This window comes from Bacillus rossius, unplaced genomic scaffold (genome assembly GCF_032445375.1).
Source record: "Bacillus rossius redtenbacheri isolate Brsri unplaced genomic scaffold, Brsri_v3 Brsri_v3_scf71, whole genome shotgun sequence".
NCBI lineage: Eukaryota > Metazoa > Arthropoda > Insecta > Phasmatodea > Bacillidae > Bacillus > Bacillus rossius.
The window spans coordinates 22,501-32,243 of record NW_026962931.1 but is presented as its reverse complement, the minus strand read 5'-3'; the positions used below and the strand labels follow the sequence as shown (position 1 = coordinate 32,243).

At 41.5% G+C, this 9,743-nt stretch overlaps 1 non-coding gene across 1 annotated transcript; it reads left to right on the top strand.

The window, feature by feature from the left end:
* The first annotated feature begins 594 nt into the window (after positions 1 to 594).
* LOC134545398 (5S ribosomal RNA) lies at positions 595 to 713 on the top strand. Its single transcript, XR_010078514.1, has one exon. It is a non-coding gene; the product is annotated as a 5S ribosomal RNA (ribosomal RNA).
* The last annotated feature ends 9,030 nt before the right edge of the window (positions 714 to 9,743 follow it).

The window sequence follows — 9,743 nt, the reverse complement described above, 5'->3', positions numbered from 1 at the left end:
TTTTTTTTTTTTAAATTTTCTAAACATTCATCTCTTATGTAACAGTGTTCAGCATTAAAAAATTTAAAAGAAGAGGCACTTACTCATCAATTTCAAAACAGCCTATGAAGAAAAATAAAAAAAATTTAAATTCATTCCAGTTTTATACATTCATGATTTGATCACATGTATAACTTTTCTTTTTTATTACCTTATTTAATTTTATTATTATTACTACTATTGCTGCTACAACCTAGAAGATACCTCAGTGATACTAATACCTGCTGGTAAAGTTAAAGGTTTCACCTTTCTTTCTTTAAACATATCACAATACCTTTCTTGAGTTAAATATTATCTAATGGCTTTAAGAAGTTATGGTAATGTTCATCAGTTATAGAGTGTGGGTTTGTGTGTGTGTGTGAGAGTGTATTTTGAAGAGGGCTTTGGTGGTTGGGATGGTGAGGGTGGTGGGTGTTGTGTGTGGGGAGGGGGGGGGGGGGGGGAAGTAAAAGAGTGTTCATTACACGATTTCTCCTGTTGTTTGTAACAATCACACCTGGTATAGCTATTTCGAGTGGCAAATACAAACTGCAAAAAAAAAACATCTATATCATTGCCAACGGCCATATCACGATGAACACACCGGTTCTCGTCCGATCACCGAAGTTAAGCATCGTCGAGCGTGGTTAGTACTTAGATGGGTGACCGCTTGGGAACACCACGTGCCGTTGGCACTACTATTTTGCACCCTACAGAAAAAAATTTTTTTTTAAAAATTTCAATTTTAAATTTTTTTTTCCCCCACAATCACCACATTTCCCCCCCCCCCCCTAACACACACACACACACACACTCACTCTCTATCAATCAATCAATCAATCAATCAATCAATCAATCAATCAATCAATCACTCACTCACTCACCCACCCAGCAGCAGCTGTGAATCTTTGCATGTGTATACCTCATACAAAATTCAAAGTGAAAAAATAAATAGATAAGTGTATATGTATGTATGTATGTATGTATGTATGTATGTATGTATGTATGTATATATGTATATATATATATATATATATATATATATATATAAACACACACACACACACCTATTTTGAAGTTTCTCTGTTTCAGTGGGCAGTTATGTATAATAATGAGAGATTCAAAAAGACGTTGATAACAATGTCATCAATGCCTGTTTAGTGTGCTCATTTGTTGGATGGTCGGCAGCAATACTAGAGGTGGTACAGCTGTAACCTGTAAAATTGTACCTGCAATGTGTTGTGTATGGAAAAAAATAAAAATTATATCATCTAAATTTTTGTTATCCAACAATAACCTTCCCATCAATGCATGATGTCACAGTAGCCATAGCTCTACTCTTTCTGCCATATAACATTGGGGGAAAAAAAAAAAAAAGGAGCTATTAGAATAATAACAAAAGATAAAAAATCATCTAACTGCAGACCAAAATTCAAAAAACTTAAAGTCCTGACTGCCATAAATGAATACGTTCTAGAAACTTTTTATTCATTCTTAAGAAAAAGAAGAAAAAAAAAATTATTATTTTTTTTTTTTTTTTTTTTTTTTAGATATTCGCACATAGGTATAACACCAGAAATGCTAGTAAATTGAGGATAGTTGAACATAACACTAGGCGATTTGAAAATGGACTAAATTACTTGGGAGTAAAACTTTACAACTTAATATCACAGAAAATAACTAAAACAATTTACCAGTATTAAAAAAAAAAACAGTAAAAAAAATTCTTCTAGAATATCCTACCTACCCTCTGAAGCTATTCTTTAATTTGATTGATAATAGAGAAATTGAACTGTTAATTTGTTGAATGGACTTGTGATAACAGCTGCTTCATGTTTTGCATAAAGTTAAATTGTGTAACATGTTATGTATTTTTTTTTTTTGAAATTTTTTTTCTTGGTAACTTGCATCATGTAAATATTAATTGTCTGCACATACATGTTCTATATCCCGGAGCCTTGACTCCACGTGGGATCAACAGAACAAAAATACAAAAAAAAAAAAAAAATCCAGCTCACTAATCTAGGTGCATTTTGCTAACAATATTTGGAATATATATATATATTTTTTTTTGTGTAACATGCAAATTCTGTATTATTCTGCACACATTATTTATAATCTTCTATCATTTTCTTAGATAATAACTATTAATTCATAAAATAGATTGTGTGTGCATAACCTCCTGGAAACATTTGCACTTACCTCCTACTTTACTTTTTCATTTAAGCAATCCTATTCGCATGTATACACTTAGGTTGCAGCATCGAAATTGTGTAAAATTCAAAGTGTGTATTGCCTGAAAAAAAAAAAAAAAAAAAAAAGACATACCAAATATTTGCATACAGCGACACACTACATATTTGCACACAGTGGAGTTTTGCGGTAATTAACCTAGCACAATTTACCACACGCAATCACACGCCCGCGATGAGATAACACACTCGCTGTTTTCCTGTTGACCGGCACGAGGAGTAAGAAAAATTGATATTTACACGAGCACACACTCCCACACTAGTCACAACGTCGGTCATCAAGTTGTGTTGAAAATTCCTGTAGCCTCTGTTTTCCCAAATGATTTCACTTAAAATTTCATTTAACAAGACCATAAACAAATTTACAATACTAATTTCTTAAACAAACACTTCAGCGAACAAGTGACTGTCGCATTCATTACAAAGCTTACAACTTAACAGATGTTTCCGATGTGAAATAAAATAAGAAAATGTTTTACAACCAACCTAGAACATTTAGTCAAAACGTTTTTGTCCTGGTTTATGATTATTTTCCGTGACATGAATGTTTCAAAACTAATAAAAATACGAATGCAGCCAAATATAATGAAGTTAGCACATAAAAGACGACTTAAAATATTTCATTTTTCGAGAATTGGCAGAGCAAGAACGCACAGGTCCAACGGAAATTTCTTTAAAGATAAACGACCATCGGACAAAAACACCCCCTCCCCTCATCCTCAAAAATACGTGAATAATATACTTTTTCAATTATATTTTTATCGTTTTTTTTTTTTTTTTTTAATATACTCATTAAAACTTCAAAATAAGCAGGTACTCGTGTGTTTTTCTCTCTACAATGTACCTGATCTCGGTGCGTAAACCTACATCATTTAGAGATGGAATTAATGTACACATACAAGTAAAATTTTGTTCCATTGTAAAATTGAGAGAAAGAAGGTTTTCCAAACGCATTAAGTATGGAGACTTTAAATAAGATTACGAGCTTATAAATGTTTGCAACGAAATAAAGTGACCATGTATCTGCAATTTCAAAAATATTTTTGCTCTGCTAACCTCACATGCAAGCAAGTAAAAATAACCTCACAACTTACTTACCTCTCTCAATTTCGCAGTACCAAAACATAGAAGGGATAAATAGGATAGTTTTTATTCGAAATCCTGCAAGAGTTTTAATTTTTATTAAAATATTTCTCCAATGTAGCATGTGTGTGGAATACTTCATCAGCAACTTGCATCTGCACCTTGAGTGAATTGAAGGGCAGCCAGTTTTAAAAGCTAAACAGAAACTGCACTCTTGAGAATGCATCAGATCCAAGTGAAATGCTTGTTGTGTGTACAGTTAAAAGTTTTATTATTCACACAATGAAAATGTAAACAAAATTTACTCACAATAATAATCACATCATCCTTGGAGGTGCACGAAGAAAGCCATTCCAGGTGGCACTGAACAAGGTGATTTGCTAGTGCTTCCACAGCAAACAGCCTTCATGAAATTATCTCCACATTTTCAGCATACTATACACTAAAGTATACCTAAGTTAATTTAACCATTTTCAAGTGATTCCAGCACAAATTACGTATTTGATTCCTTGAATAACATCTGCAAATGAAAAGTTCCCTGTTTGGTGTAGCAGTAAATTTAAACAGCTCGCAGTGCAAATTAAACAGTGCAGCTGCCATAAAAAAATTACACTATTAGTGGAACTGCCCATTATGTCATCGTAGACTGCTGACATTTAGAAAACATTGAAAAATCAGTGCTAAAGAAGCCCTACATTACTTTCGCTGTCCAAAGTGCGCTGCTCCCTACGTGAGCAAGGCATCGAGAATTTTCTGAACCGTCCGCACCAGAAAATTGGGTAACCAGATATTTGCAGAGAGAAAAATTTTATTTTCACTTTGCTCTTGCATTCTGTAGGATCAGTCTCGTCATGGCAGATACCGCAGCAGCGACTGCAGCACCAGCTGTTGCCCCATCACAGGCAGCTTCCCCGAAGAAAGGCAAGGCTGCGTCGAAGAAGCCACGAGCCAAGCCCGCGCACCCGCGCACATCTGAAATGGTGGCCTCTGCGATCAAGAGCCTCAAGGAAAGGGGCGGCTCATCACTGCAAGCCATCAAGAAATACGTCGCCTCTACCTACAAAGTAGATGCGGAAAAGCTGGCACCTTTCATCAAGAAATACTTGAAGGCAGCAGTGGCTAGCGGCGAGCTTGTCCAAACCAAAGGCAAGGGTGCGTCTGGCTCCTTCAAGCTGGCTTCAGGGACCACCGGTGCTCCGGACCAGCCCAAGGCTCCAAGCGGCAAGCGTGGTGCAGCTGCCCCTAAGGAAAAGAAGCGATCCGTAGCCAAGAAGGCAGCGGTGGGCAAGAAACCAGTCAAGAAGACTCCGCCTACAGCAGAAAAGAAAAAAAAGGCAGCAGCTGCAACCCCCAAGCCCAAGAAGGCACCTTCAAAGGCAAAAAAGGTGTCCAAACCTCCCACGAAGAAACCCCGTGCTCCAAAGCCAAAGAAGGTTGCCCCAAAGAGCAAGTCGCCCAAGAAAGCAGCCCCAAAGCGGAAATGAAGATGCCAGCAGGACCGCTGGCACTTTCTGTGGCACTGTACCACCTTATCGGCCCTTCTAAGGGCCAACAATACTAGTCATGAAGGTATCAGTTGTTGCAATCATTGCCTCCTATAGCCACACCTCTGCCGTTAGGTAAAATTCTGGTTAAAAAATTTCTTATGGTATTTGAAGCGGGGGAAATAAATAAATAAATAAAGAAATTTATCAATTACATTGTGTGTATAGTTTAGGTGCAAAATTATTTAAAGTTTTTAAGCAGGAAAACGTCTTACAAACATCTCACTCTTATTTCAGCATATATATATATATATACACATATATACACACACACACACACATATTTTTTTTGTAAGGATTAGGTCTCAGGGTATTAATGGTGAACTTTATGCTGCTGCTGCTGCTGCTGCTGCTGCTGCTGCTGCTGCTGCTGCTGCTGCTGCTGCTGCTGCTGCTGATGGTGCTGCTACTGCAGACAGGCACTGTTTGAAGAGTTTTTATTTCCTATGCAGAATACATTGCATTGTGTGCAAATCTTTTGTGTACAATATAAACAACCACCTCAAAACACAGACACTATAACTGTGTTTTTCCAAATTCTTATTAATGTAATATATTATTGGCTGGGTAAAGGTCAACGACAGCTAATAGGTACAAAAAGCCAGACAACTGTTTTCCTTTCAAATTTGACAGTTATTTTTAGCCCTAATAAGGGCTGTTTTTTTTTTCCCCCTTGCAAAAAAAATGGCAAGGAACTCAAGCACGCTCGCCACGGATACGCCGGGCAAGCTGGATGTCCTTGGGCATGATGGTGACCCTCTTGGCGTGGATGGCGCACAAATTGGTGTCCTCGAAGAGCCCCACCAGGTAAGCCTCGCTGGCCTCCTGCAGCGCCATGACGGCCGAGCTCTGGAAGCGCAAGTCTGTCTTGAAGTCCTGGGCGATCTCTCGCACCAGGCGCTGGAAGGGCAGCTTGCGGATAAGCAGCTCGGTACTTTTCTGGTAGCGCCTGATTTCTCGCAGCGCGACAGTGCCAGGGCGGTAGCGATGTGGCTTCTTCACTCCCCCCGTGGCCGGCGCGCTCTTGCGAGCCGCCTTGGTGGCCAGCTGCTTGCGCGGCGCTTTGCCTCCAGTAGATTTACGAGCCGTCTGCTTCGTGCGCGCCATCGTGGTCCGTCTGCGCGTGCTTTTTTTTTTTTTTTTTTTTTTTTTTTTAGACCACAGCCCCTCCACGCTGAAGTCAGTCTCACACAGCCGAAGTGTTTGTGAGCCCTGCTAACCAAATGGGAATGATTTGACTTGAGGGAATTGATGCGTGCCAGGTGGGACCTATACGCTTAAGTAGACAATATATAAAACTGCCATTGACTCCTCCCGCTCCTGGGAGGGAGGGGGAGGAGTCATGGCGACGTGCGTCTGGCGCGATAAAGCCTGTAGTAGTGCGAACTTAGCACTCCTACAGCCTATGGGGTGTAGCAAAGGGTTAGGCAACAGTAAACCAGCGACGCACTGGAGGAAACCTGTTACCTGTAATCTGAAAAGCTAGCGCGACCGATGGGAAAATATGGACGCGGAAGAGGTATAGTAGGCTATAACCTTTCCAGGTGGGATTCCTGGAAAAGCTATGTTGGTGCTCTCCGAGCAAGTACACAGCAGGGTTGTGCGAATTTGACAATTGCCTCGGTGACACCGAGGGCGGCAGGAACTCCTGGCGCGACCTGCAACTAAAAGTAGAAACACATATATACAACACTCTATAATTAGTAGGAGTGGGGGGGGATACTGGGTTGGCATTGGCATGCCAATGCAGCATCTATGAAGCACTGAAGCACTGGTGCTGTGGTTGGCGTCACTGTGCAATAATTGAGAAAATGGGAATGAATTTTTACGATGGTTGACTATTATTATTATTACAACTACTAGGGAGATGTTGATATACACTATGGGGGGATGTTAGGATGCGAAAGAGTGAAGCACTAAAATAAATTGGAAGGGCATGATAACGTGGCTGTTGCACTATGTGGCTGCGGGAACCATGGCAGGATCTTGGTGCCATCTCCCCTGCTGACAGGCACTGTGGGCGGCGTCTCTGTGAGCTCCCCTGGCGGCGCAGGGGGGGGGGACGAAGCACTTCCTGGTGGTAAAGATGTCAGGGTATAGGGAGAGAAATTACGTTGTAAAATTAGAACTAAAACACTAATAACACTAATAATGAAAGAGGGAAAAAAATCGTAGAATTAAAGCTGAGCGATGCCGCTGAGTTTTTAACAGTTTATCTTAAAGTGTTTGCAATGCGCCGGGCGCAGTTATGTACTATGTCGGCACGAGTGTTTTCTGCTGATTATTTTGGTGTTTTTTATTTGTTTCTGCGTTGAATATTGCAGAAGTTATTTACATTTTAGTGAATCGATGCGTGACAAGTTTTTGGTTCCTGAAGTTTTCTGAACAGTCCGCAACGAGCTACAGCTACCCCGAGGCCACGCCCCCTGCGCGCGGCCAGCCAATCAGTGCTGGTGCGGACTACGGTGATTTTTCGACTCGTTCAGGGCGGTTTCTCGCATAGAATATGCTTTGGCCTTTTGTATTTTCGTACATCTTCTGGGTGATAACGACCTAGCCTGTTTATTAGGGGATTTGTGTGTGATTCCACTGTTTTATAAAAGGCTACAGCTTGTTTAATAAACTGTTCGTGCATGGTGTCTATGCGAATCTCTGTGTGTACTCTCTTCATGGGAGCATAGTTAGGCACATGCGCGATTTTTCTAAGAGCCTTATTCTGCACCACCTGCAGTTTATTTAAGTGCGTTTTCGCTGCGTAGCCCCACGCTGGAGCCGCATAGGTCATGATGGGTTTCACGCAGGCTGTGTACAGTAATTTGCTATTTTTAATGCTTAGACTTCCCTTGTGGTTTAAGAGAGGATATAAAGTTGCCAGTCTTGCATTCGCGAGTGCTTGTTTATTCGATACCTGTTTGCTCCAAGTTAGGCTTTTATCCATGTGGACTCCCAGGTATTTGACACAGGTTTTGTAGTGTATATTGTTGTTAAAAAGGCGTAGCTGAGGTAGGTTTGCCGGTACCTTCCGGCGTGTAAAGACGATCGCCTCACATTTGTCGACATTGATAGCTGTTCTCCAATCTGTGAACCACGATTCTAACAGATTCAGTGATTCTTGTAGGCGCCTGACTGCTTGTTGCGATTGAGTTGAACTAGCATACAACATGGTGTCATCCGCAAAACACGCGATGTTGGCTCTGGGCAGTTTCGGTAAGTCAGAGACATATATATTGAAGAGCATGGGGCCAAGTACACTGCCTTGTGGTACACCAGCTAATATTTTACGTGGAGTAGATGTGGCTCCTGGGATGCTTGCACGAAAAGATCGTTTACTTAGGTATGCGTCCAAGGTTTTTATATACGTATCTGGGAGTTTTATGGCTTGGAGTTTGTATAAAAGTCCGTCATGCCAGACACGATCGAAGGCCTTTTCGATATCGAGGAAGACTGCCGCGGTGTAGTGGCGCCAGTCAAAGGCCTGTGTTATATGCTCAACTATTCTAACGAGCTGTTGAGTGGTGGAGTGGCGAGCTCTAAAGCCAAATTGATAGTCTGGGAGCACTTGTTGCTCTTCCAGGTGTAATTGGATGCGGCGTGCTATTATTTTCTCAGCTACTTTCGAGATGGTGTTGAGCAGGCTTATTGGTCGGTAGCTGGACGGGAGTTGCGGATTTTTGCCAGGCTTGGGAAGCAGAATGATTTTTGCCTCCTTCCAATTGTTAGGCCAGGAGTTGGTGAGAAGGATGCCATTTATGCAGGCTGCTATTGCTTGAAGAGCTGGGATTTTGAGGTGTTTTAGGACAAGGGAAGGGATTTTATCTGTTCCTGGAGCTTTATTAGTCTTCAGAGATTTTATGATTCTTCTGACTTCCGCTTCTGTCGTTAGAAGGGGTTCTGAGGTTGCAGGTGTAAGTCGCATGGCCGCTACTTGCTCCGTTATTAGGAGGGAGTGGGGGGGATTGTTTGGTAGGATGTTGGGTTGGAAGGCCTGTTCTTGGCAGTCAGCAAGTACTGTAGCTTTATCTTTAGGCGAGAAAGCCATGTTTCCAGTAGGAAGTTGGATAGGCGGGATAATTGTGGGCTTGGAGGACAGGTTTTTCGCCACTTTCCAGAGTGTGTTGTTGGCTGTAGAGAGCTGTTGCACTTTCGCATCCCATTGAGTGGCTCGATGTACACTAAGTTTGGCTTGAAATTCATTGTACAGGTCAGTGTATACCTTCTTGAGCGCTGGGCATCTGTTGCGTTGCCATCGGCGCTTCGCCTGGTTTTTGGCTGTGATTAGCTGTTTTAGTTGCGGGGGGAGGGCAGTAGCATCCACTTTCTTTTTCATGGTTGGAATAAAAGTATTTATTGCTTGGGATAGGGTCCTAGATAATTTGGCAGAGTACTGCTGCAAGTCCGCAGCCACTGTAATGGTAGGAACAGGGAATAGGTTATTTTCTATAAAGGAGTTGAGTCGCGGCCAGTCTGCTTTGCGGAAATTATAGGTGCGTTTGGTTTGGGCGGTTTTTGTGTAAACATCTTCAAGTGTAGCAATGACTGGTAGATGGTCTGAGTGCAGCTCGTGGATTACTTCAAGTTCGTAGATGAAATTTGTGTTATAATAAATGGTGAAATCTAGGATATCAGGATATTGCCTGGGATTTTCAGGATAGCGGGTAGGATGGTAGGGAGCGCAGACCATGTATTGGTGTAGCTGCTGGTGTGCAAACAGCACTCTGCCATTACTTGTAGTTCGGGCGCAGTTCCACGCAGGGTGTTTTGCATTTAAATCACCTAGTAGGAGGAAGGAAGAGGTGCAAGTGGCTAGGATTTGGAGGTTTTCAGCTGTGATTGAGCGTCCTGGGGG